Raw genomic sequence first — 11,847 nt, 5'->3', positions numbered from 1 at the left:
GATACGATGTCAGTTTATCGATAACAAAACAATAATTTTAAGTACATATACCGACACATATGTTGTTCAATCGGTTTCAGTTCGGTTTAATACGATAGCAGCACCCGCCGCAAAGCACGAGAAATCTCACTTATATGGTGTTAGTTTATTGAAAGCACAAATAATAAAAACCAATATCGAAGACGATACAAATGTTGTTCAATTGATTTCAGTTAGGTTTTGTACGATAGTGACACAATATTCGTTTGCAATAATATTTAGGCAAATTGGAAAATAATAATCCCACCATTGTGAAATTGGCCAATAATAATCCCAAGTCATGAATTAGCCAATAATAATCCCACCTCGTCCATTTTTGGAAAATAATACTCCAAATGCTGACGTGGCACTTTTGTCGTTTAGTGACTGTGGATTATTATTTTCCAAAAATGGACGAGGTGGGATTATTATTGGCTAATTCCTGACTTGGGATTACTATTGGCCAATTTCACAATGGTGGGATTATTATTTTCCAATTTGCCATCACAATGTCGTAAAAAATAAACTTAGAACGCAAACAAACAAACTGAATCGATATCAACTAAACATCATATTCGTTTTTATTGTTTTTGATCGATATAAGGTTTTCTATTTCTATTACTACAGCGAATGCCGATACTGTAAAGATCCGAACAGATAACACTAAATTCCCGCCGCGAAGCGCGAGAGGAAACTAACTAGTTTAATATCAAACATAACTTAGAAATTAATATTGTCAATTAATATTTTCACTTCTAATATTTTATGTTTTTGTTTTGTATGTGGGCCCAAGCTACGAGATCTGGAACTGAATTAGGCTTGTTTCTGGGCTTGCTGATATTGGGCTTTACAGGGTTAACGTCTGATGGGTTGCATCCTTCAACTTAGATAACATGCCTTTCCTCTTGTAAATGGTTACTGGGCTTGTAGCAGCAGCAAGTAATATGGGCTTATTAACAGCTGCTGGGGTTCATGCATAACGTGGGTTGGATGTATTACGCTTGGGCTCATGGCTTGGAATATATATAGCTAGAGTTGTGTCCAGAAGATTGAGATTGACATTCAGAGATATATTACACACACACACACACTCGTCTCTTATCTCTATCTTAGGGTTTCCCTTTTAGATCTGATTTAGGGCTTCTGGATCTTGTTAATAATTTGTTAGATCCGTGTTTTGAGTCCGTTAAGTCATTTGTGAGTGTCACATATCATCACATTGATGGTCTGTTGGTAAGATTGAATGTGTTATTCATTTGTTTCAATTAGTTTCTTTATAAACTTTGAAGGTTTAGTGAATTTGACTATCTAACATACCAAATTTGACAAAGCATTTTACAAATGTATTTAAGTCAAGTAAACAGTGTAACCATTAATCTTATACCAGACCTCCTTCACCAAACCACAAGTAACCAGCAAGTGATCTACTGATTTTTCCGGTCCGGTTTCGGTTATGCTTGTGTTCATAACAAAAAATAACCGAACCAAATAGTTATAACAAGGCCCTATTCATATATTTTTTTAAAGTTAAACCCGATATGATAAAAACATTACACTAGTAAAAGCCAAACGTAGGTCCCAATAAATCAGTTGAATATTATATGTTTCTTTATAAATTATAATTGATGTTTTAAACTTGAGATCTGTAGCTAATTCATAACAATAAATGTTCATTGGGTCATGGAGAGACATTCGTGGTGGTTGTGTCATTAGTTATATCGTATCAGGACTAACGGATGGTCATGACTAAAATGTATGAGGTGGCCATTCTCATCTCTTTCTTGTTCACAAGTCTCGTCTTCAAATATTTGATGTGATAAAGACGCGTGATTCATCATCGATCGGTAGATCAACAAGGTTGGAATGACCAATATCTTTGAAATTCTTTTATGAATTTTCTATGTCTGATACATAGAAATAAATAAATTGTAATCACACGATACAAAATCTTTATAGATTATTCAAAATAATGAATTTTCGTAGTATGTATATATGCATAAAAATATAGGTTAATTTACACCGGAAGATGCAAAAATAACATATAAAATTAATCATAAAACAAGAAATTTGGATATGAAGAGGCTCCCACTTAGGGCTGTTTGGCAACTTCTGAATGGTTAAATGTTGAACCAATAAGAGGTATGAACCATTAAGTGTTGAACCAGTAAGAGGTCTGAACCATTAAGTGTTGAACCAGTAAAAGGTCTGAACCACTAAGAGCCAGTATAATGGCTAAGCGTTCAGAGGCAAATGCCTAACCAATTCAGATTAAAGATTTTAACTATTCAGACTCAGTATAATGCTTAACCATTCAGAGGCAAATGTCTAAACCATTCAGACATCAGCTCGTGAAACAAACAGTCTGAACCATTAAGTGTTGAACCAGTAAGAGGTCTGAACCATTAAGAGTTTCATTAATAGATAAACAAACAGCCCCTTAGTGTGTAATTTTAACCAACATAAATAGTCAATTATTCCAAATTTGTAGTATGTGAAAATAGTGAGAACCCATTTAAAAGTAGGGTTAAGTTTACGTACAAAGTGTCTTATCATACAAAACGTACGAAAGGCATGAAAAAGCCAAAAAAACGTGATGACATTTTCGTAATTATTTTCTCGTAGGGTAATTATCAAAATTACTCTAAAAATGATCTTCTAAAGTAATTTTGATCTTGTAGGGTAATTATCAAAATTACTCTACAAGGGTATCTTGTAGAGTAATTTTAATCTTGTATGGTACTTATCAAAATTACTCTACAATTGTATCAAAATTACTCTGCAAGTTTATCAAACAACATACAATTCAAAATTACTCTACAAATCATTTATAGAGTAATTATGATACTCTACAAAATCATAATTACCCTACAAGAACATTTTATAAAATTACTCTATAAGATCAAAATTATCCTAGAAGATCATTTGTAGAGTAATTTTGATAATTATTCTACGAGTAAATAATTACGAAAAATGTCACCACGTTTTTTTAACATTTTCACCCTATTGATACGTTTTGTATGATAATGATATTTGTATTTGATGTTTTGTCTTTAAAAGTAACAATAAAAAATGAATAGTGTTAAAGTAAGTTTAAGTTAAATGAGAATTAAAAAAGAAAATAAGAAAAATAAATTTAAAATATGGAGTCTTGATATTGCATCATACCCCTGTGTTAAAAAGTAAAAAAAAAAAAAAAAAAAAAAAAAAAACCTTTTAAAATTTCTCCGCTTATAAAAAGTAAATTAATAAGATAAAACCTCATTTGTGAAGTGTCATGTATATAGGCATATGTTTCAAGATTTACTAGGTAAGAAGACGGACATGAAAGACTCTATCGTTTGAGGCTTTGATCATTGCACAACTTGGGTGAACATAGTACTTGTGTTTTCTCCACTTGTAAATCAAATGTTCATATTCTATTTTCACACCACAAATCATGCATTCATAATCATATATGATCTAGAAATAAATATTAAAGGGTAAGCAAGCGATGGTATCTAAACTGCTGAGTTTGAAGTGATAACTTTATGGGAAGGGTAAGACAATCGGAATTTACTGACAAGCTAAAACAAATGTTGCCTTTCATATAAATGCCCTTCATGTTTCTTCCTAAATGCAAAATACTTGTTTAAACCAGGTTCAACATTAATATAGATTAACCGGTATGGGTGGACGGGATGATGGATCATATTTTGCTCCACAAATGTGACACATAGTAAATTGATTCCATAATAGCATGTTGAATATTTTGTGAGGTACAAGTGAGTATGGGACTCGTTTTTAAGCTCGAAATGCACCCCAACCTTATCGAAGAGTTACGTGGAGTGCGAATGAGCATGAGAACTTGTAGATGAACATGTATGGGGATGAAATAAATATGTATGCATCTAGATGTGGATTTGTTCACTTGTGTGTTAGTAGAGGGAGGCTATAGATGTGCATGATTAAGAACGAGTACGCACATAGGTTTGTATGTGTGGATGTTTGTGGTTAAAATTTGTATGTAGGAATATGTTAGAATGTAAGTTCTATGTAAGAGTTTGGATAGGATTTGTGTGTATGTGTTTGAATGTAAGAGCATATATGCATGTGATGGAATCTAATATGTATAGCTTAATGCAACGAGTTAAGTGAGTTAATATGGATTTCAAAATGAACGAGATTATATGTTACTAACCATGTTACTTTAAGAATGGATGAAAGTGCAGGTATGTAAATGTTGGGCTCTCAGATATTGGATGTCTGGTGTAATGAATGAATTCGGAAGAACGTCCAAACGGAGTAGCATACATAGACAAATTGCAATGTGGTTATTTGGTTATGTATATATGTATTGAATCATGTATGATGTCACCATATACTAATGTGTTGTATATGGAGACCACAGGTTATACGGATCATCATTATCATCATGAGGGACAAGTGGGTGAAGATCGAGTTGAAGATCATGGATTATACGGAAGGGTGGTCACGTAGTATGTGTTTGAATGTTATATTTGATGCATTAATTAAGGATGAATGATGTAATTTCTTTTAAAGGAGTCATTTTAAATGGTTTTCAAGTATGTTAGAGCATTTATAAAGAAAGAAATTTTATGGTTTGTATTTCCGCTGCGTCTTATCGATTAAAACGCGTTAGGGTCTTATAATTTATATAATTAGAGATTGAGTCTGGTTGGGACTAGAACAAAATTTAGTACAAATAGAGGGTTAAGGTATTTTATTGGTGTGCTTTCATTGATTAATAATAAAAAAGAGTCGAACAGTTCATATCGCGTATTTAAGGGCCTGATTTTCCAACAAATTAATTGTATCTTTCCCAGCTTGTTTATCTCTTTAAGATCTAGGTGGCTAGTTTGGTTTAGTTTGGTTTGGTTAGCCTAGTGTTGTTTTAGAATCCTCTTAAATATGGACTTACGGATGGCAAAAAAACTCTAGCCCGTTAGGTTTACCTGAAGCCCGAAACATCCGGTCCGGCTATACCCGAAACCTGATGCGTATTGGACCTGGTATGAGATTGAAAAAAAAATATATTTCACGCGTATAGGAAAAATATGAGATTAGGTGTTACCCGACCCGATTACCCGAAACTATACACCCATTTACCCAAAACATATTTAAAAAAATACTAATTTGTATTTGTTTTTTCCGGTAATTCTCGTTTAGTAATGCTTCATTTTATTTTAATATGGCTTCGTTTATTTGGAAAATAAACTTTTCTTTTTGGGATATATATCTTTATGACATTATTCATATTTGTATGTTACTAACTAGGGTAGAACCTCGTGTATTACACGGGTTGTATAAATATACATTATATTTATATACTAAGTAATAATAAAAGAAGTTGTATCTTAAAAAATGATCTGTGTATTTGTGCGGGTTAAATAAATATAACGTGATCAGTTAACACATACAATCGTCAAGATATGTATTTAAAAAAAAAGAACTTTGGTATGTTATTTACTTATTATAAAATTTTATTTTGTTTTTATATCATTTATTATTAGGTTTTACAAATTTATATCATTTATGTAATTAAATAAATAAGAGAAGTCTAATTTAAATAAGAATACAAATTTATGTAATTTATCCAAATTATGATTTTACAAAGAAAATAAAAACAAAACTTCATCTTTCTTCTACGGCCAAACCCAAATAAGATATTAGTATTAATTCAAAGTTGAAAACAAATCTTTATTCTTATAGAAATTATATTGTTTAATAATATTATTATTTAATAGTAAGAAGAAATTGAAAAATAAATCTAATTTAAATAAGAATATAAATTTATGTAATTTATCCTAATTATGGTATAGGCAAATACAAATGATTTATTATTAGGGTAAATTACTTTTTGAGTCTCTGTGTTTTATAGGTTTTAACTAGTTGAGTCCAAAAGCAAAAAGTTTAACGACCTGAGTCCCCATAAGCATTTTCTTTAACTATTTGAGTCCAAATTTCTAACACTCTTAGAATTTTTTGGTTAAGTATTGTTAAATGACCAAAATACCCTTATAATTAAAAAATAAAAAAGAAATTATGTCTTTCTTATATCCCTTATCTGTTATCTCTTTCTATGAACAACCATTTTTCTAATTTACACAGAGCAGCCATCGTTCCCCTTTTTATTTCCAAAACCCTAAAATCCCCATCTTCAATTTCCAATCTCCACTACTTGATCGCGTGGGTTTCCGTGGGCAAGCTCTACTTTACTAGCTTGCATTCTCTCATATGTTTCAAGAAATCTTGAAATTCTTATAATGAGTTTCTGTTTGAGATACCACTGATTCATGGTTTTGTTGAATGTAATGACAGATAATTATCATAAGAGGAAGAGGTTTGTAACCTCCTCTGCTGCCGATGATGACATTATCAGTAACTTGCCTGAGGATTTAATAGACCCAATTTTAGAGCGGCTCCCGCTGGAAGAAGCTGTACGGACAAGCGTTCTATCACGAAAATGGAGATACAGATGGAAGAAGGGCAGCTGGAAGAAGCTGTTGCCGTAAAATTGCTCGGCCCCTCTCCTTCCTCCTCCGATCTTTCTCTCTCTAACCCTCTCTCTCTCTCTCCTGCGTTTAACTGCCGCTGCACGCCACCACCGTTGGTGGTGGTTGGTCGTCTAACCGAGGGTAACAGGGAGGTGTTGGGGGTTTACAGGGGTGCGTGTGGAGTGTGGCTCACCGAAGAAGAAGAAGAAGAAGGAGGGCAGCTGGGGTGTGTGGGTGGTTTAGGTGAACGGGTTGTAAGGGTGGCGCTTGTCAGAGAAGATAGCCGGAGCTCCGATCTCCGGTGTGTACTCGAGAGAAAACAGAGAGTGCGTTTGTGTGCGTCTGTAAGTTTGGGAGAGATGTAGAACTTTTAGGTTTTTATTAGGGTAAAGAAGAAGATACAGGGGCATTTTAGTCTTTTAATAGAAAACTAACAGGAAATATGGATGGTGTTAGAAATTTGGACTCAAATGGTTAAGGAAAATGCTTATAGGAACTCAGGTTGTTAAACTTTTTGCTTTTGGACTCAACTAGTTAAAACCCATAAAACACAGAGACTCAAAAAGTAATTTACCCTTATTATTATTATTATTATTATTATTATTATTATTATTATTATTATTATTATTATTAATTCAATCTGAAAACAAATCAATCTTTATTCTTATCGGAATTGAATTGTTTATTATTATTATTATTATTATTATTATTATTATTATTATTATTAGTTAACAGGTGAGAAAAATTAAAAAATAACGTGAGAAAGCACCAGAAAGCGACATGTGTTCGAAAAGAATTTTTATTTATTAGTATAGAGAGATAGAAAGTTATCTTTTAAAATTTATATTATCATAATATTTAGACATTTCAGACTTTTCTAGTGATAATAATATGTATGTAGTTAAGCATATACTAACTTATTGTAGTTATTAAGTAGAGTAAACTGTCATTTTGGTCTCTGAGGTTTGGTTACTTTTGCCATTTTAGTCCAAAACTCAAAGCTTTTGCATTTGGGTCCCTGTGGTTTCAGTTTTATTGCCATTTTGGTCCAAAAATAAAATCAGGTCATACTTGTCTTATAAAATCCTGCAATTTTGTCATTTTCCACAGGGGCAAATCAGGTCATATTTTTCTTACAAAATATGGTATTTATTTATAAAAAAGAAATGATCATTTTGCCCCTGCGGAAAATGACAAAATAACAGGATTTTATAAGACAAATATGAGCTGATTTCATTTTTGGATCAAAATGGTAATAAACCTGAAACCACAGGGACCCAGATGCAAAAAGTTTGAGTTTTGGACTAAAGTGGCAAAATTGACCAAACCACAGGGACCAAAATGGCAGTTTACTCTATTAAGTATATAAAACTAACAAAAACTAAAATGGTAAGAAAAAATGTATTTGAAATTCTTAACATGTATTTTTTAAAAAAACTAACGAGTATACCTGATACTTATGGGTATGCCCGATATCCGTCGGTAATTTAGCCGACATACACTCGCTGCATATTGGATCAGGTATGAGACATGGTTAATTGGTTTTGAAACCAGATATGAGATTTGTATTACCAATATCCGACCTGAACCCAACCCAATATCATCCCTTTATTGTTTAGCTAGTCTTTCTTGGTCTTTTCTTCTTGTTCTCTTTTTGTTGTTTTGGCTCCCAGGATTTTGCTAGGTCTTATTTTTGTTTGTTTCAAATAATGAATGGATAAGGATTGTATTTCCAAAAAAAAAAAGTTAGAAGTCCCGATTCAATAAAAGTATTTTATACCCCGTGTATTACACGGGTTGAATAAATGAATTTTATATACTAAATAATAAAACAATATATTTTTAAAAACCTCCTTTATTGCACGGGTTGAATAAATATCATTTTTAAATATTAAGTAATAAAAAATTATATTTATAAGGACCATATTGTACGAGTTGAATAAATGTAATTTTATATACCAAATAATAAAAAAAAACTATATCTTTAAAACCACGTGTATTGCACGGGTTAAATAAATAGAATACTGTGTACCAAATAATAAAAAAGTTACATCTTTAAAAGCCCTCGTGTATTACATGGCTTGAATAAATATAATTTTATATACCAAATAAAGAAAATTATATTTAAAAAAACTAATGGATATACTCGGTACGTGACAGATATGGTGATTGCGGAGATGATTATTGAAAAGAAGAAACAGTGGTCAAACATGCTATTCAAGAAGCAAATAATCAGCCATTTGAGTGATAAAATATAAATTATATTTAAAAAACCCGTAATAAATCTAATTTTATATATAAAGTAATATTGAAAGTTATATACAATTTATTAAAAATTATGTAATAAAATCGATATAATAATTTTTTAATAATGAAAATAAAAATAAATAATATGTTAATAAAAAGTTTGGTTTTGGTGATAAATAATTTGGTTATTTAAAATATCTTAAATTAATAATAGAGTAAACTACTAAAATGGTTGATGAGGTTTGGTTACTTTTGCGACTTCTGGGCCCATGTGGTTTCTATTTTGTTTCATTTTCATTCAAAAGCAAAATTTAAAATCTAACCATTTTGCCCTTCATTAAAAGGGAGGAAAAAGACAAAAAAAAACTGAATATTAACTGAAAAATCTGACTATATTGTGATTTTGGATGAAAATGACAATAAAATTGAAACCACAGGGACCTAGATTCAAAAGGTTTGAGTTTTGGACTAAAGTGGCAAAAGTGACCAAAACTCAAGGACCATTTTGGCAGTTTACTCATTAATAACATTTAATAGGAGAGTTATCTATAATTATTTAGAAGAGATTAAACTAAATAATAATTATCCATAAAATATTAAATCAAATAATATTTCGTATGAGAGTTATCTATAACTAATAGAAGATATTAAACTAAAACAATAATTATCCATAAAACATGGCCTAATTTGATGACAAGTGTCCCTAAATGGCTTCTTTTATTATATAGTATAGATATAGATAAGATATCTAGTTTGCACCAAGCTGTGCGGTATTATAGAGGTGAAGGGCTTCATTGGTTGAGGTGGCATTTATGGCCACTAGTCAGGGCCAGCCTGAAGGTGTGAAGGATGGGGCGATGGCCGACAGCTCAAGGCCCAAACCCATTGGGGCTCAATTTTTTTCGTTTTTATTAGTTTTACACTGTAAATTTAGAATATATACGTAATGAATCGAAAAAATACCATCTTGAAGCACTTGGTTTGGTGGTTTTAAAGTCATATTAATAATATAAGAAGACACTGGTTCTAATCCTGGTGTCCTCAGTTTTTTTATCTATCTATTAAATGCGAATGATATTAATTGCCTAGTTTTGTCAAGTTACATTAAATGATTGGTGTTGATTCAAATGACTTTAATTCATTTTCATATATTTAAATTTTTTTATATATAATTTTTTTTTTAAATTTATATTTAAAGGGCCTGTGTTTTCTATTCGCATATGGCCTTAAGATTTTCAAATATTTTTGGAGACGACCCTACGACTAGTGGAACACCACCCCCTTACTAGTGGTAGCTACGCCTATGACGATTTTCACGATTGTCATGAAGGATAGAGAAAGGCATATAGTCATTGGTAATGGATAATGAACCACACCCTTGGATAATGTAGGAGGATAGTGGAAAGAGATGCGGACGTGATGTTGAGGTGAAGGATGATGATAACTCTCCACTAGTGAACCACACCATATATCCTAATAAATAAAAAGTTATGCAAATTTGTTTACATAAAGAAATTGGATTTGAAATTGGAAATGAATTCCTTCAAATTCCTTTAACCAAAGGAATTCAAAATCCTTTCAAATTTTGAAGGAATTCAAAGAAAGTCATTGGAATCTTCGACCAATCACCGATATCGAAAACGTCTCAATTCAAATTGGTTCGTCACCGACCCACAACGCCTCAACCCGGTCTGGCTCGCCTCCGACCCGCAATAATTCGACCTGATCAGCCCGCGCCAGCCAGTAATGTTTAAACGCGACCCGACCCGACATGTCTCGTTTGACCTGGAACGTCGTCCACCCACTAACAACCAGAAACGTCTTGACCGACCCGACCCATTAGACCCAAAACGTCTCGACCCAGACCGACCTGTTAATAACCCAAACCCATTATGACCGTTACCAAATCCGCCCGATTTTAGCGTTGTTAATCCGTAGACGAGAGGACCACAACTACCGAGGGATTGCCCTGTCTTAAACTAGGCCGCGAAGTAAGCATGAAACAATAGTTTTAAGGGTGGACGGTATCATTGCGGTAAACACATGGTGGGAGGGGTTTTAGCGATCGGTGATGGAGTGCCGGGTGTTGGATCGGTGAGCGGGGAGAGCTTCAGCGGTGACTACTCACCGATGCGGGAAGAGAACGGGTAGAGGAGAAAGAGAGAGTTAATAGTGGGCACCACCCTTTTCAACCAATCATAATTTTTCTTTTTTAATTCTTTATCACTCTTCATGTGTTTGAACTAGGGTGATACTATACACACCCCCCTATTTACTAATTACACCCCCCCTATAAAAACATCACATCCATCAATCCATCCATCAATCCTTTGCTTTTTGTTTTTAGTCTTTTTGTCTTTTTGTTGTCTTTTTATTATATTTTAGTGTCTTTTTGTTATTATTATTATTTACTTTTAGTAATGAATTATTATTATTATTATTATTATTATTATTATAACCTATAAATAAGCAACTATATTTGGCTTAGATAGGTTGTACCATATGTTTGGGGTGTGTTTCAAAAAAAAAAAAAAAATTGTGGTTCTCATTGATCCATTTGTGATCCCATCATACGTTATATTTGGCTTACATGTGCATATTTTCCTTCATACCCGTTACGTTTTTTATGTATGAGTTGGGTCACATATAATACGTTATGATTGTTCGATATGAATTTGATTTACTTTACGTTTGACCCAATCACAATGCTTATACAGGTTACATTGAGTTCACTTGGATACGACGAAATGTGTGTTTTCATAGGTTAATGCATCATATAACGTCTGGACTAATCCATTCAATGTTTACGATGTACCCGCGCCGCAACGCGGGCGGTTCTTAACCCTAGTTACTACTAATAATAATAAATATAATAATAATAAATATAATAATAATACTAACTAATTAAATAATAAACAAATACTAAATAACTAATAATTTAATAAATGAATAAAAAAAGACAACAAAAAGACAAAACAGACTAAAAATAAAAACCAAATGATTGATTGATGTGATGTTTTTGATAGGGGGGGTGTAATTAGTAAATAGGGGGGTGGGAATAGAATGAGCCTTGAAGTATTGCAAATGA

The sequence above is a fragment of the Helianthus annuus genome, chromosome 9 (genome assembly GCF_002127325.2).
Source record: "Helianthus annuus cultivar XRQ/B chromosome 9, HanXRQr2.0-SUNRISE, whole genome shotgun sequence".
Taxonomy (NCBI): Eukaryota; Viridiplantae; Streptophyta; class Magnoliopsida; order Asterales; family Asteraceae; genus Helianthus; species Helianthus annuus.
Note: the sequence above shows the minus strand (reverse complement) of the source record.